The following is an 18,450-nucleotide window of genomic DNA, read 5'->3' as shown; positions in this document are numbered from 1 at the left end:
GCACTGGTTGCTTTCAGAAATACTGGACCACAATGTCCATAGAGGTATGTGGTAATGGACAACCTTGCGCCTGGTTATCCGGCTGTGTCCAGGTGCTTTTAGGCTTTTCCCGGTCACTGATGCTGTGGAGTCCATAAGCTAATGCTGCTTTTATCTCCACTAGACTTTCTCTATATCCACAGTTTACGCTGGTCTGTGCTAGGTTGCTGTAAGGATGTTTTCCATATTCCCTCAGCTTGACCAGGGCCAAGGGGCTAAAATGGCAGCTACATATTGGACTTTGCTTCTCCTGCTCCCCACACATCACTACCTCTCTCCTTACTACTCAGCTAACTTCCTTCTACCCAGATCTGACACACCCTAAGATATATATATATATATATATATAGTGCCAGCACCGCCCAGGGGTGAATGGTTGTAATGACATCCACAAATAAAACAGCCTGTTATAAGGAACTACAGTTCACACAGAAATACATTAAAATGCATACTACAAATAGCCAAAATTATACAGGGCCCCACGACCATCCCTGAGTTAGACACTGCAAATGTTTTCCTCTGGTTCCCAAGACCTCTCCTCAGAACCAAAGCCGTTCCAGTCCACAATATAGTAGGTCTTCTTACAACGCTACGTAAAGGGGTTGTCCGGGTTCCCAGACATACCCATATTTTCACCCAGGCAGCCCTCCTGATGCTAGCATTGGAGCATCTCATGCTCCGATGCGCTCCCTTGCCCTGCGCTAGATTGCGCAGGGAATGGGCTCTTTTGTTTACAACAACACACTGCCGGGCGGAAGCTTCCGCCCAGCAGTGTGTTCGGTGACGTCACCGGCTCAGATAGACGTGCTTTAGCACTGCCATAGCCGTTTTACTGGCTAGGGCAGCACTAAAACCCACCCATCAATGCTGGTGACGTCACCAGGCTTCCTGGCAGCTCCATGGAGAGCCCGGTAAGTCACCTGAACTCTTGAAAATGCCTTTGCCCTGCGCGATTTAGTGCAGGGCAAAGGAGAGCATCGGAGCATGAACTGCTCCGATGCTCAAGTCAGGGTGGCTGCCTGGGTGAAAATGAAGGTATGTCCGGGTTCAGCTCTGAACCCGGACAACCCCTTTAATGTCCAGGATGTCTTTGACCTCAAATACCTCGTCAGAATCTCCAGATACCGGAGTAGAGGGAGCCATAGAGAAGCGATTAAAAACTACTGGTTTCAGTAAGGACACGTGGAAGGCATTAAGAATCCGCAGAGAGAGAGGCAGACATAACTGATATGTCACTTCGTTGATGCTCCTCAATACTTCAAAGGGTCCAACCTAGGAGCAAACTTGAAACTGGGAACCCTTAAGGGGATATCTATAGAGGAGAGACATACCTTATCTCCAGATGAGAACTGAGGCGTTCATCTATTTCTCTTTGTTGATGCAGTCCTTGGTGTCACGCCAAATCTTCAAAAAATCCCTGAAAGAGGAATCTGCATCTGGTACCCAGGAACAGGGAGAGGAGTACGAGGGTGTTGTTCATAAATTACAAAGAATGGAGAGAGTCCAGTAGACTCACTAGAGTGGTTGTTATAGGAGAACTCAGCCCAAAGTAGCAATTGTACCGTTTGTCGTGTTGGGCCAAAACAAAATGCCGGAGATAGTTCTCTAATATTTGATTGACCCGCTTTTCTTGCCCATTGGTCTGGGGATGATAACCGGAAGAGAAGTCTAGCTCAATTTTGAGCAGCCGGCAAAGAGCTCTCGAGAGCTTAGAGGTAAACTGGACTCCGCGATCGGAAACAATATGCTGAGGTAGACCGACCATGCAAGTTCAGCAGCCGAGTGCAGCCCAGCCAAAGGAGCAATGTATGCCATCTTGGAGAACCGGTCCACAACCGCCCAGAGAACTATACATCCGGCAGAAGACGGCAGATCGGTAACAAAGTCCATGGCAATGTGTTGCCATGGGGCATCAGGAACAGGAAGAGGTAACAACAGACCAGGTGGTTTGGTCCTGGAGGCTTTATTCTGAGCACAGATGGATGCAGGCAAATACATAATCACGCACATCCTTAGGCAGTGTGGGCCAACAGTAGTGGCGAGACAAAAGTTCTAAGGTCTTGCGGATCCCTAGGTGACCAGCCAGTTTGGAGTTGTGCCCCAAGCTAGAATACGTTTTCTCTTGGCAGACGGCACAAATGTCTTCCCGGGAGGGATGTCTTTGACCAGGACAGGAGCCACTGGATCTAGAATCTACAATGTACTGGGGCTCCTCCTGCTGGTCGGAGAAGTTAAATGACCGAGACAGAGCGTCCGCCTTGATGTTCTTCTCGGCTGGGCGAAAGTGAAGCTCATAATCAAAACGGAAGAAGAAGAGTGCCCATCTGGCTTGGCGAGGGTTCAGACGCTGGGCTGTCTGCAGATATGTAAGGTTCTTGTGGTCTGTGAAGATTATCACCGGATACTGGGCTCCCTCCAAAAGATAACGCCACTCCTCCAAGGCTAGTTTTATGGCTTCAAGCTCTCTATCTCCTATACAGTAATTCCTTTCAGCAGGGAAGGAGAGCTTGGAGAAAAATCCACATGCAAACATCTTGCCCTTGGAACCTTTCTGTAGTAAAACAGGAGGCGTCCACTTCTAAGAAGAATTGGCAGGAGACATCGGGATGACTCAGAACAGGTGCAGAAGCAAAGGACCTTTTTAATTGGACGAAAGTGGCTTCGGCCTCAGGAGTCCAGACTCTGGCATTCACCCCTTTCTTAGTAAGAGCAGAGATTGGAGACGTAAGAGATGAAAAATTTGGGATGAACTGACGATAGAAATGAGCAAATCCACGGAAGCGCTGTATGGCGTGAAGACCATTACTGCATTCAATTTTTCAGGATCCATCTGCAACCCGGCATCAGAGCTGATGTATCCGAGGAACAGTACGGTGGATTTTTCAAAGATGTATTTCTCGAGTTTTGGATTAAGTCGATTCTCTCTCAATCACTGTGAAATTAAACGTACATGCCTCCGGTGAGTGGTCAGATTAGGAGAATAGATTAGTATATCGTCCAGGTACACTATCCCGCAGACATAGAGCAGTTCCCGCAAGATATTGTTTACCAACTCCTGGAATACCGCGGGAGCATTACACAGACCAAAGGGCATAACGAGATACTCGTAGTGACCGTCACAAGTGTCTTCTACTCGTCAGCCCGATAGTTGATACAGGGCCGTAAGGATCCATCTTTCTTCTGTACAAAGAAGAACCCAGCACCGGCTGGCGAAGTAGATTTCCGGATAAACCCCCTCTTGAGATTCTCTTTAATGTAATCAGACATCGCTTAGGTCTCAGGAAGTGAGAGTGGGTAGATTCAACCATGAGGAGGAGTGGCACCAGGAAAAAGGTCAATCGGACAATCATATGGACGGTGAGAAGGCAGGGTCTCGGCCTCTTTCTTACTGAAGACATCTGCAAAACTGGCATACTGCTGCGGAAGTCCAGGCAGGTCTTTAGGTACTGTAGGCGAGGAAGCAGGTCGGACCTCCGATAAGCAGGTGGACTGACAGGATGATCCCCAATGCAGAATCTGACCGGAGTGCCTGTCCAGAACTGGAATATGCTGACGCAGCCAGGGTAGACCAAGGATAACCGGATTCATGGACGCTGGAAGCACGTAGAAGGAGATCATCTCTGAATGCAGAACCTCTATTTGCAACTTAAGGGGCATAGTAACAGAAAGCACAGGTTCGGGAAGTGGCAGTCCATTAACAGAAGCCACTGACAGAGGCTTTTCTAGATGGATGGTAGGCAGCCTGTACCGATAGTCCAGAACTTGCTGAATGAAGTTACTGGCTGACCCAGAGTCCAAGAATGCAGGCACAGACAGTGTGACTCCCTTGTGAGAAATAATCACCGGAACTGAAATTTTTGGAGAGGTCTTCTCCTTGTCTAGGACTACCTCTACAACTGATCCTAGACATTGGCGTTTCCCGGCTTCTGTTGACAATTACACACAAAGTGGGCCTTGCCTCTACAATACAGACACAGGTTCTCAGCTTTGCGGCGTAGACTTTCCTGATCAGACAATCGAAGGTGCTCTATTTGCATGGACTCTACAGAAGGGGTGGACACTAGAGGAAGAACCGGCCTTTGGAAGGATGGAGCCAAGCAGGGGATCTTCTGGTGCATACAACCTCCTTAGAACGTTCCCTGAAACGCATATCCATTCTTGTGGCCAAGGTGATCATGTCATTCAGAGTGGACCAGCTAATTCATCTTTTATCCGGTCAGAAAGGCCCTCCCAGAACACCGCCAGTTGTGCCTTATTGGTCCATGCAAGTTCGGCAGACAGGGTACGAAACTGGATGGCGTACTGACCCACAGACAAGGAACCCCGTCGTAGACGCAGCAGAGCTGATGCAGCGGAGGACGTGTGGCCAGGCTCTTCAAAGAAGGTAGCCAGGAGAGACTGCAAATTAGTGGTCTCTGGACCTACATGTTCCCAAATAAAATTTGCCCAAGCAAGGGCCTCATCAGACAGCAGGGACACAATGAAGGCAACCTTTGACCGCTCAGTGGGAAACATCTGCCCATGCAACTGAAAGTGGATCAGGCACTGGTTCAGAAAGCCACAACAGGTTTTTGGATCCCCACCATGGCGTGATGACAGAGGGAGTTGCACACCAGCGGCACACAAATCTGGATTCACCGGTATGGTTATTGCAGGGGTAGCAGCGACTAGCAACCCTGCAGTAGCTGGAGGAGAGATGGCATCCAGACTAGCAGTGACATTTTGCATAAACTGCATCATGACATCCTGAGGCACTGACGTCTCATTTAATGTAACAATTCCTGAAGGACAGGCTTTGGGTGACCAGCGGGGTCCATGGCCTAAGTGTACTGTCACGAATCAGCGGGTATGAACCCACTGTGCCATACGTCCCACCTTCTCTAAGGACGTTGTCTAAGTGAACCCCTCGTTCTTCACAATACCTCCAGGTCGCTAGTTCTTGAGAAGGATTGGCACATGAGGCAGCTGGTCCAGGAGGTACCAGAGGTACATACGTAGTCAGCAGGCCGTGTAGTAACAAGGAGCGACAGTGCAGGACCGAAGGATGAGGCAGAGGTGAAGACAAACAAGCAATAGGTCAGGGCAAAGCGGCACAGGTACAGGTCAGGTAGTCTGAGTCAGCAACAGAAGAGTCAAGGCAAGCAGGCAGAGATCAAACCGGTAGCGGAGTCCAGAAACACAAGCACAGGTAAGGTACACAGTAACACAAGCAGATAAATCAGCAACCATTGCAGGACACAAGGACCTTGAAACTCAGGCATCTGGGAAGGAGGCTAAGCCACTTACATACATGCAGAAGGGTTAGGATTGGTCAGTGAGGTCACATGATCTAACCAATAAAGCACAGGAAGTGTTGCAGGGAACAAGCACAGAACAGCCAGCGGCTGTCTGCATGATTCCCAAGACTGAGCATGCCCTAGGTCCCAAAACTGGAACTAGTTAGGACTTTGCTATGCATCCAGTCTAAGGGTCTAGCCACACGTGGCAGCTATCTTGTGGATTTTCTGCAGCGGTAAATCTACAGCAGATCTGCCAGTACTCCACAGTAGCAAAATCTCCATTTTATTGCGGAAATCCTCAAGAAAATGCTGAAAATGATGCTTTACAGAACATTTTACCCGCAGCTTCATCCGCAGCTTATATGCAGACAGACTTACAATATTCGCATGGGGTGGGGTGGTGCAGCAAAAAGGCACAGTGTTTTTTGCCGAGGTTGTACCATAATTTTGGTTTCTGTGCGATAAGAACAGAATCACAGTAAAACATGTTTATTTTTTTTCCACAGCTTTCTGATGTAACATGAATAAGCCCTTATATTATAAAGCCTGGGTTTAATATTTAACCCCTTAAGGACTCAGCCCTATTTCACCTTAAGGAATTTTTTGCAAATCTGACCAGTGTCAATTTAAGTACTGATAACTTTAAAATTCTTTGACTTATCCAGGTCATTCTGAGATAGTTTTTTCGTCACATATTGTACTTCATGACACTAGTAAAATTAAGTAAAAAAAAAAAACATTTTTATTTATAAAAAAATACCAAATTTACCAAAAATTTGTAAAAAATTGCAAATTACCAAGTTTCAATTTCTCTACTTCTATAATACATAGTAATACCTCCAAAAATAGTTATCACTTTACATTCCCCATATGTCTACTTCATGTTTGGATCATTTTGGGAATGATATTTTATTTTTTGGGGATGTTACAAGGCTTAGAAGTTTAGAAGCAAATCTTGAATTTTTCAGAAATTTTCAAAAACCCAGGGACCAGTTCAGGTCTGAAGTCACTTTGCGAGGCTTATACAGGGTGGACCATTTATATGGATACACCTTAATAAAACGGGAATGGTTGGTGATATTAACTTCCTGTTTGTGGCACATTAGTATATGTGAGGGGGGAAACTTTTCAAGATGGGTGGTGACCATGGCGGCCATTTTGAATCCAACTTTTGTGTTTTCAATAGGAAGAGGGTCATGTGACACATCAAACTTATTGGGAATTTCACAAGAAAAACAATGGTGTGCTTGGTTTTAACATAACTTTATTCTTTCATGAGTTATTTGCAAGTTTCTGACCACTTATAAAATGTGTTCAATGTGCTGCCCATTGTGTTGGATTGTCAATGCAACCCTCTTCTCCCACTCTTCACACACTGATAGCAACACCGCAGGAGAAATGCTAGCACAGGCTTCCAGTATCCGTAGTTTCAGGTGCTGCACATCTTGTATCTTCACAGCATATATCAGGGCCGTCTTTAATATTGATTGGACCCTGGGCAAAAATTTACTTGGGCCCCCTGGATCCCACCTTCCCACACCTTAGCAGGCAATCAAGCCCTCCACCACAACACACACACACAAAAATCCACACATCTGGCAGAGTACAGTGAATGACTGTAAATACTTCCAGTTCTGAAGACTCCAGTGGCTCAGGATCAGTGCTCTGGGCTCAGGCTGGAAGTGGGCACCGCTCTGCAGGAAGGAGATCAGGGCTCGGCTCACCCTATAGTATACAGCACCACACAGTATGCAGTATAGCACCCCACACTATACAGTACCCCACAGTTTATAGTAGAGCAGTATAGCAGCCCACAGTATACAGCACCCCACAGTATACAACACCTCACAGTATACAGTAGAGCAGTATAGCACCTCACCGTACACAGCACCCCAAGCGATACACGATACAGCACCCCACACTATACAGCCCCCACACTATACAGTACAGCAGTATAGCACTCTACACTATACAGCACCCACAGTATACAGCCCCCCACAGTATACAGTACAGCAGTATAGCACTCCACAATATACAGCACCTACAGTATACAGCCCCCCACAGTATACAGCCCCCCCACAGTATACAGCCCCCCACAGTATACAGCCCCCCCCCACAGTATACAGGCCCCACACAGTATACAGGCCCCACACAGTATACAAGCCCCCCACAGTATACAGGCCCCCACACAGTATACATGCCCCCACACAGTATACAGGCCCCCCACACAGTATACAGGCCCCCCACAGTATACAGTCCCACACAGTATACAGACCCCCACAGTATACAGGCCCCCACACAGTATACAGCACCCCACTATACAGTAGTTTACAGTATATTAGCATAACAGCCCCTGTCACCTTTTTCTGATGTAATCTGGACAAAAAAAGCTCCACAGTTAAGGCAAGCTTCTCTTGCAGCAACACTCCTGGTAGGACCTGTGATGACCTCATAGCCATGTGACCAGTAATATTGCTAGGTTACTGGTCACATGGTGATGATGTCATCTAAGGTCCTAGATCACATTCACAGCTCTAACAGTACAATGCCTGGACTCAGTGCCGGCAGGCATGGCAGCACCCCCTGTGTAGCTGACAGCCTGACACCCGGGGCAGTGGCTAGCAGGGCTCAAGAGACAGCTGCCTTGGGCCCCCCAGGAGCAACTGGCCCGGGGCAGCTGCCCTTTTTGCCCCTTGGTAAAGACGGCCCTGTACGAGATGCGCAGCACCTGAAACTACGGAACTACGGATACTGGAAGCCTGTGCTAGCATTTTTCCTGCGGTGTTGCTATCAGTGTGTGAAGAGTGGGAGAAGAGGGTTGCATTGACAATCCAACACAATGGGCAGCACAAAGAACACATTTTATAAGTGGTCAGAAACTTGCAAATAACTCATGAAAGAATAAAGTTATGTTAAAACCAAGCACACCATTGTTTTTCTTGTGAAATTCCCAATAAGTTTGATGTGTCACATGACCCTCTTCCTATTGAAAAAACAAAAGTTGTATTCAAAATGGCCAACTTCAAAATGGCCGCCATGGTCACCACGCATCTTGAAAAGTTTCCCCCCTCACATATACTAATGTGCCACAAACAGGAAGTTAATATCACCAACCATTCCCATTTTATTAAGGTGTATCATATAAATGGCCCACCCTGTATAATAGAAACCACCCAAAAATGACCCCATTCTATAAACTACACCTCTCAAGGTATTCAAAACTGATTTTACAAACTTTGTTAACCCTTTAGGTGTTCCACAAGAATTAATGGAAAATAGAGATACAATTTCAAAATTTCACTTTTTAGGCAGATTTTCCATTTTAATATTTTTTTTCCAGTTACAAAGGAAGGGTTAACAGCCAAACCAAACTCAATATTTATGGCCCTGATTCTGTAGTTTACAGAAACACCCCATTTGTGGTTGTAAACCGCTGTACGGGCACACTGCAGGGGGCAGAAGGAAAGGAATGCCATACGGTTTTTAGAAGGCAGGATTTGCTGGACAGTTTTTTTTTACACCATGTCCCATTTGAAGCCCCCCTGATGCACCCCAGAGTAGAAACTCCACAAAAGTGACCCCATCTAAGAAACTACACCCCTCAATGTATTTAAAACTGATTTTACAAACGTCGTTAACCCTTTAGGTGTTCCACAAGAATTAATGGAAAATAGAGATACAATTTCAAAATTTAACTTTTTGGGCAAATTTGCCATTTTAATAATTTTTTTCCAGTTACAAAGCAAGGGTTAACAGCCAAACAAAACTCAATATTTATGGCCCTGATTCTGTAGTTCAAAGAAACCCCCTATGTGTGGTTGTAAACAGCTGTACGGGCACACGGCAGGGCGCAGAAGGAAAGGAATGCCTTACAGTTTTTGGAAGGCAGATTTTGCTGGACAGTTTTTTTTGACACGATGTTCCATTTGAAGCCTCCCTGATGCACCCCTAGAGTAGAAAATCCCAAAAAGTGTCCCCATTTTACAAACTACAGGATAGGGTGGCAGTATTGTTGGTACTAGTTTAGGTTACATATGATTTTTGGTTGCTCTACATTACACTTTTTGTGAGGCAAGGTAACAAGAAAAAGCTGTTTTGGCAAAGTTTTTATTTTTTGTTATTTACAACATTCATCTGACAGGTTAGATCATGTAATATTTTTATAGACCAGGTTGTCACGGATGCAGCGATACCTAATATGTATACTTTTTTTTATTTATGTAAGTTTTACACAATGATTTCTTTTTTTAAGCAAAAAAATCATGTTTTAGTGTTTCCATAGTCTGAGAGCCATAATTTTTTCAGTTTTTGGGCGATTACCTTGGGTAGGGTAGGATTTTTGCGGGATGAGATGACGGTTTTATTGTCACTATTTTGGGGTGCGTGTGACTTTTTGATCGCTTGCTATTACACTTTTTGTGATGTAAGGTGACAAAAAATTGTTTATTTAGCACAGTTTTTATTTTAAAAAAATTACGGTGTTCATCTGAGGGGTTAGGTCATGTGATATTTTTCTATATCCGGTGGATACGGACGCGGCGATACCTAATATGTATACTTTTTTTTATTTATGTAGGTTTTACACAATAATATAATTTTTGAAACAAAAAAAAAAATCATGTTTTAGTGTCTCCATATTCTGAAAGCCATAGTTTTTTCAGTTTTTGGGCGATTATCTTAGGTAGGGTCTATTTTTTTGCGGGATGAGATGACGGTTTGATTGGCACTATTTTGGGGTGCATATGACTTTTTGATCGCTTGCTATTACACTTTTTGTGATGTAAGGTGACGAAAAATGGTTTATTTAGCACAGTTTTTTTATTTTATTTTTTTACGGTGTTCATCTGAGGGGTTAGGTCATGTGATATTTTTATAGAGCCGGTCGATACGAATGCAGCGATACCAAATATGTATACTTTTTTTTATTTATGTAAGTTTTACACAATAACAGCTTTTTTAAAACTAAAAAAATTATGTTTTAGTGTCTCCATATTCTGAGCCATAGTTTTTTTTATTTTTTAGGCGATTGTCTCAGGTAGGGACTCATTTTTTGTGGGATGAGGGGATAGTTAGATTGGTACTATTTTGGTGGGCAAACGCCTTTTTGATCACTTGCTGTTGTTCTTTTTTGTGATGTAAAGTGGCAAAAAATGGTTTATTTAGCCCAGTTTTTATTTTTTATTTTTTACGATGTTGATCTGAGGGGTTAGGTCATGTGATATGTTTATAGAGATGGTCGATACGGACGCGGCGATACCAAATATGTATACTCCCCCCCCCCCCTATTTTTTACCAATTTTTTACCAATTTTTTGTTAACTTTATTTGGGGGAAATGACGTTTTTGTTTATTTTTACTTGAAACTTAAATTTTTTTGTGGGAAAACTTTATTTTTTTAACTTTTTTTTCACTTAATTTTTTTTCCCAGTTTGGGACTTGACCTTTGGGGGTATATTCCTTTACAATGCATTCCAATACTTCTGTATTGGAATGCATTGGCTGTATGAGTAATACTGTGTGTATTACTCATACAGCTTCCGGGGCCTGTGAGATCCAGGGTGCTGGATCTCACAGGCTCTTCACCGGAAGGCAGCGCGATTCCTTCCTTAGACATTGCGCTGCCTTCCATGCCATCAGAACCCCCCCACAGCCCCATGGGGACCCGATGGCACCGCCGCCCGCCGGATAAGGTAAAAGCCGCAAACCGCAGGTCTGAATTGACCTGCGGTTTGCGGCGATCACCAATACTGTGGGGTCATGGGATTCCCCCGGCGTTGTGACAGGATGCTCCTATTCCTATTAACCCCCGCCGCGCCGCAATGCAAATTTAAACTTAGGACGTACCGGTACGCCCTGGGTCCTTAAAGGGGTTATCCCACTTTGCGTTTTTAAACTTACCTGCTGCCACCGTGCGTTCACTTCCTGGATTCTGGCTGGGGGCGGGCTTCATCTTGATTGAAGTCTTCTCCCGGCCGTGCCGCGCGCTGGACTGAAAGCGCACGCCGCCGCGCATGCGCAATGGTGACTTATTCCTGCCCAGTATAGTACAGAGCCGGCGTGTGCGTTCGCAGCTCTGTACTATACTGGCTGGGAAGAAGTCACCGTCGCGCATGCGCGGCAGCGTGCGCGTTCAGAACAGCGAGCGGCCCGGCCGGGAGAAAAGAAGGAGTCTTCTGGGCAAGCGCGACCATCGGGATTTTGGAGAAGAGCGGTGGTCGTAACCAGGGGAGACCGAGTCACAACAATAAGGTAAGTGGGGGTGAATTTTATCCTAATCGGTGGGAATTTGTTAATAAAGTATATTTACAAAAATGATCACTGTCAAATCATTAACAGATTTAACAGTGATCATTATGATGGGATAACCCCTTTAAGGACTCGGGAAACAGGGCGTACCGGTACGCCCTAAGTCCTTAAGGGGTTAATTGATCCACATCATTTACCACTGAAGTCTGTTTCAATTTACCATTAGGTTTTCACCTTGCATGAATACTTGTAAATGAGCGTCAATATTCTTTTACCCACCAGGTGGCACAGTGATAGCATTTTTAAAACATTAAATGCTTATCGCATGTAAAAGGGTAAGACTAAATGGAAAGTGTGGTCTTTTTCAGCATAGGTTTGCATTTTATTACTAACTGCAGAAGTGTTAAAAACAAATGAAAGGTCAGAAGCCTTTAGCTTAATATATGGCGTACAAAAAGAAAATACACTCATTGACGAAAAAAAATAAAATAAAAATAACTTACCCAGATAGAAATGTCAGATTGCTGAAGAACTCGGCATGCAGTTATGTCTCAGACAGATATTTAAATGATTACAGGTGTGGTCTGATTAAACACTAGTTCATGCTAAAAAAGGGCATAAAAGTGCTCACCCTATAAAAAAAAAAGGCTCTCAGAGGTTACTTTTGGGTACTGTAACTCTTGGCGAGAGATCGCTGACAGCTAGACGTGCCTGTATGATGCACTTGAAGACATTTTGTTCAGTTGACAGATGTTGAGAGGGGATGAAACATCGGTATGTAAGAAGCATGATGGTAATTTTGACTAATTGCCAGCCATCTATGACCTTGGTGTGGGGAGCAGTGGTTACATGAGGGCACATTCACAGGGCCAGACAGTCCATCAGTAGAAAGGATCGTTTGATCCACCAATAAGCATTAACAGATCCCACAGTTTCATTGTCCACCATCCAGACACAGGTGGCCTCTTCATTACACACCCCTTCTCTGCCCGGACCATTTCCAGGTGCAGTGGTGTACACAAAATCCATGGGGCCCCGGTGCGAAACTGATCCATGGGGCCCCCTCCCAGTCCTACCTCATCCAGGGTGTCGCTGGCATCGGTGTGATGTCCACTGGATCCAGAACAAGGTCCCTGTGGTGATAGAGAAAAAAGAATAATCACATAAGGAAGGGATGGTGACTGCCCCTGTCAAATCACCAGCAGGGGGCGATGTGCTGGCCTGTAACACTGAGCCATGCCAATGTATGGCATACATTTCCCCTAAGTGCTACTACACAGTACTAATGCCCACCTTGTGGACCCTCACAGTAATTAAGCCCACCCTGTGGTCCCTTCAAAATAGTTATGTCCTCCTTGTGGCCCCTCACAGTAGTTATGGCCAGATATATGCCCCCCTCACAGTAGTTATGTCCAGATATGTGCCTCCTCACAGTAGTTATGGCCAGATATGTGTCCCCCTCACAGTAGTTATGGCCAGATATGTGTCCCCCTCACAGTAGTTATGGCCAGATATGTGTCCCGCTTACAGTAGTTATGTCCAAATATGTGCCCCCTTACTGTAGTTATGGCCAGATATGTGCCCCCTCACAGTAGTTATGTCCAGATATGTGTCCCCCTCACAGTAGTTATGTCCAGATATGTGCCACCTCACAGTAGTAGTTATGGCCAGATATGTGCCCCCTCACAGTAGTAGTTATGGCCAGATATGTGCCCCTTCACAGTAGTAGTTATGGCCAGATATGTCCCCCCTCACAGTAGTTATGTCCAGATATGTCCCCCCTCACAGTAGTTATGTCCAGATATGTGTCCCGCTTACAGTAGTTATGTCCAGATATGTGTCCCGCTTACAGTAGTTATGTCCAGATATTTGCCCCCTCACAGTAGTAGTTATGGCCAGATATGTGTCCCCTCACTGTAGTTATGGCCAGATATGTGTCCCTCTCACAGTAGTTATGGCCAGATATGTGTCCCCTCACTGTAGTTATGGCCAGATATGTGTCCCTCTCACAGTTACAGGGGGCAAAATGGAAACTATATATAGTGGAGGCAAAAAATTGAATATATACACAGGGGACAAATGGAATATATACAGAGGGGGCAAAATGGATAAATATATATATATATATATATATATATATATTTATTTATTTATCCATTTTGCCCCCTCTGTATATATTCCATTTGTCCCCTGTGTATGTATTCCATTTTTTATTTAATTTTTGCATTTTGACAAATATTTAATTACATTTGCCCCCGGGGTCGGGCCTCTATGAAGGATTTGCTGCGATTCCCACTGTGCCAGATGCTCCCTGTGTTATAAAAAAAAACAAAAAAAAAACAACTTACCTACTCTGAACCTGCTCTGCTCTGCTCCCGCCGTCTTGTTCATAATCCCGTCTTCTGGCGTGCGTCGGCTGCGTCATCCCGTCAAGCAGCGTGATCCCGCGAGACCTGGTGCGAGGGTCACGGGTCTCGAGCGAGGCACTGGCAGCAGCCCTGGATGGAGGAGGGGCCGCCGTGTAAGTTACTTACTGCGAGTGCGCAGTGTTCTGCATCACCGGCCAGGCACAGAGGCCGGGGCCCGACCGGCCATATACTAATAAAACTTTAAAAATCTGCGGGCCCCAGCTGCCTTCTTGGGTACAGTACTACTGCAGGGGCCAGGGGTCCAGAGGCGGCCGGGCCCCCTGGAGTGCCGGGCCCGGTCGCAACTGCGACTGCTGCGACCCCTGTATGTACGCGCCTGTCCAGGTGCTTAGCAGAAGGAAATTTGGTGTCAAGGTGCCCATTATATACCTTGCCATTGATAGCCAGCCACTGTTGCCTTCGTTTGCAGTGCTTTGTGAATGACAAGCCTGGACTGGTACAGATGGGAATGTATCGTCTTTAGCAATGAATCCAGGTTTTTTGGGGGGATCAAACCACGGTCGGGTTCGAGTGTGGAGGCCTCGTGGTGAGCACTTTAATCCTGCCTTTGCTGTGGAGCAGTGGCAAAACTAGAAATGACTAGGCCCCACAGCAAATTTTTGAATTTGTAATTGTATGTAATTAGTATAGCAAGTGAGCTATTCAATAAAACGTGTTACCTGCTGTTTGTTCTTTTCCTTATTTTTCCTTATTTTTCCTTATCTCACTGAGCTGCTCGAACATGCTCAGTTTAAATCTTGAACTGTCACCAGCTGTATGTTCTGTTGCTGTGGCATTTATAGGGAGAGAGCTTCAGCAGAAAGGACACTCCCTCTGAGAAAGGACAAACCCACTAAGCTGTCAGGCTAAAGATAATCTAGCAAAGCAATTTAAGCAACGAATGTGGAGCTCTCTGGATCCTTTTGCGGTATATACAGTGGATATAAAAAGTCTACACACCCCTGTTAAAATGTCAGGTTACTGTGATGTAAAAAAAAATCTGAACTATTTCCACCTTTAATGTGACCTATAAACTGTACAACTCAATTGAAAAAAAACAAACTGAAATCTTTTAGGTAGAGGGAAGAAAAAATATAAAAATAATGTGGTTGCATACGTGTGCACACCCTTAAACTAATACTTTGTTGAAGCACCTTTTGATTTTATTACAGCACTCTTCAGATCACCCCACTGATTTTCAATCGGATTCAGGTCTGGGCTCTGGCTGGGCCATTCTAAAACTTTGATCCTCTTCTGGTGAAGCCATTCCTTTGTTGATTTGGATGTATGCTTTGGGTCATTGTCATGCTGAAAGATGAAGTTCCTCTTCATGTTCAGCTTTCTAGCAGAAGCCTGAAGGTTTTGTGCCAGTATTGACTGGTATTTGGAACTGTTCATAATTCCCTCTAGCTTAACTAAGGCCCTTGTTCCAGCTGAAGAAAAACAGCCCCAAAGCATGATGCTGCCACCACCATGCTTCACTGTGGGTATGGTGTTCTTTTGGTGATGTGCAGTGTTGTTTTTTGGCCAAACATATCTTTTGGAATTATGGCCAAAAAGTTCATCCTTGGTTTCATCAGACCATATGTCACGGATGATGTTGCAGATAGCTGGAACTTATAAATAAACATCCGACTGGCTTGATCCCAAACTAAGGAGCATATAGGTTGGCCCTATAAAACCCTAAGAGCTCTCCCTGACTGCTATGCCCATGCAAGGGTCTCAATGTTAGACGATTGCATGCCCATGTACCTAAGACTGTGTGACACCTGAAAACTCTAGAATAGTGAGGGGACACGACCACCGGCTCCCTGCACTTAATACGGACGGAGTCAGGGTCACCTAGAATCAAGCCAGCAAGGAAACACAATAAAGGAAAAAGACTTATCTGAGCAAACAGCAGCAGCAGCCTCCAGCAGTGATCACTTCATCCAGGAAGTAGTATAAACCGCAAAGTGAGGCAGTATGGGAGGGAATATAAAGGAAGACGATTAGTCTAAATAAGTGACACCTGGCAGAAGGAAAGGAGATGACAAAGTGAAACCAAAACAAAGAAGGTCATACAAGAGGTAGAGAAGAACGTCTGCCAGACCTTTTTAACAGAACTGGTGGTGACAGTACCCCTCCCTCTACATGTGGACTCCGGACACTCAGAGCCCACCGTCTCAGGATGGGACCTATGGAAAGCCCTGATGAGACCAGTGGCCTTAATGTCCGCCACTGGGACCCACATCCTCTCCTCAGGACCATAACCCTCCCAATGAACGAGGTACTGGAGAGAACCACGGATAATGCGAGAATCCACAATCCTAGAGACCTGAAATTCAAGATTACCATCAACAACAATCGGAGGAGGAGGCAAAGAGGAGGGTACAGTGGGTTGGACATAAGGTTTTAATAGGGATCTGTGAAAAACATTATGGATCTTCCAAGTCTGAGGAAGATCAAGACGGAAGGCAAGGGGATTGATGACGGACAAGATCTTGTAAAGGCCCAATAAACCTAGGACCCAACTTCCAGGAGGGAACCTTCAGTTTGATACTCTTTGTAGACAACCACACCAGATCACCCACATTCAGGTCTGGACCAGGCACACGTCTCTTATCCGCCACACGCTTATATCTCTCACTCATCCTCTTCAGATTACCCTGAATCTTTTGCCAAATAAATGACAAAGACGAGAAAAATCTCTCCTCATCAGGTAAACCAGAAGACCTCTCTCCAGAAAATGTCCCAAACTGCGGATGAAACCCATATGCACCAAAAAATGGTGACTTATCAGAGGACTCCTTGCGACAGTTATTTAAAGCCTACTCAGCAAGGGACAAAAACGTATACCAATCCTCCTCATTCTCCGCCACAAAACAGTGCAGATATGTCTCCAGATTCTGATTGACGCGTTCGGTCTTACCATTTGACTGCGGGTGAAAAGCTGAAGAAAATGACAACCGAATCCCCAAGCGAGAACAAAAGGCCTTCCAGAATCTGGACACAAATTGCGTGCCCCTATCAGAAACAATGTCTGAAGGAATGCCATGCAATTTAACAATGTGATCAACAAACGCTTGTGCCAACGTCTTAGCATTGGGTAACCCAGGAAAGGGAATGAAATGCGCCATTTTGCTAAAACGGTCCACTACCACCATAATCACAGTCTTCCCTGAGGAACGAGGCAGGTCAGTAATGAAGTCCATGGACAGATGCATCCCAGGACGGGAAGGAATGGGTAACGGGAGGAAAGAACCCAATGGCCGTGAATAAGGGACCTTGGCACGAGCACAGGTCTCACAGGCTGCCACAAAACCCTCAACCGTGTTACGAAGAGCCGGCTACCAGAATCTCCGAGCAATGAGATCCACAGTGGCTCTACTCCCCGGGTGCCCAGCAAGGACAGAATCGTGGTGCTCCTTAAAAACCTTGTGCCGTAAAGTGAGAGGCACAAACAACCTCCCAGGAGGACAAAGATCAGGAGCCTCTGCTTGGGCTGCCTGATTCTCTGCCTCCAAATCAGGATAAAGAGCAGAAACGACCACCCCTTCAGCCAAAATGGGACTCGGGTCTTCAAAGTCCCCCCCCCCCCCCGGAAAACAACGTCACAGGGCATCCGCCTTCACATTTTTAACCCCAGGGCGGATCATAACCACAAAATTAAACCTAGAAAAGAACAAAGACCATCTGGCCTGTCTCGGGTTCAGACGCTTGGCCGATTCCCAGTAGGCCAGATTCTTATGGTCGGTAAACACGGTAATAGGGTGTCTGGCTCCCTCTAACCAATGGCGCCATTCCTCAAAAGTAGAGTTGAGCGAACACCTGGATGTTCGGGTTCGAGAAGTTCGGCCGAACATCCCGGAAATGTTCGGGTTCGGGATCCGAACCCGATCCGAACTTCGTCCCGAACCCGAACCCCATTGAAGTCAATGGGGACCCGAACTTTTCGGCACTAAAACGGCTGTAAAACAGCCCAGGAAAGGGCTAGAGGGCTGCAAAAGGCAGCAACATGTAGGTAAATCCCCTGCAAACAAATGTGGATAGGGAAATTAATTAAAATAAAAATTAAATAAATAAAAATTAACCAAAATCAATTGGAGAGAGGTTCCATAGCAGAGAATCTGGCTTCCCGTCACCCACCACTGGAAAAGTCCATTCTCAGATATTTAGGCCCCGGCACCCAGGCAGAGGAGAGAGGTCCCGTAACAGACAATCTGGCTTCATGTCAGCAGAGAATCAGTCTTCATGTCATAGCAGAGAATCAGGCTTCACGTCACCCACCACTGTAAGAGTCCATTTTCATAAATTTAGGCCCAGCACCCAGGCAGAGGAGAGAGGTCCCGTAACAGAGGATCTGGCTTCATGTCAGCAGAGAATCAGTCTGCATGTCATAGCAGAGAATCAGGCTTCACGTCAGCCACCACTGCAACAGTCCATTGTCATAAATTTAGGCCCAGCACCCAGGCAGAGGAGAGAGGTCCCGTAACAGAG

The sequence above is a fragment of the Bufo gargarizans genome, chromosome 4 (genome assembly GCF_014858855.1).
Source record: "Bufo gargarizans isolate SCDJY-AF-19 chromosome 4, ASM1485885v1, whole genome shotgun sequence".
Lineage (NCBI taxonomy): Eukaryota > Metazoa > Chordata > Amphibia > Anura > Bufonidae > Bufo > Bufo gargarizans.
Note: the sequence above shows the minus strand (reverse complement) of the source record.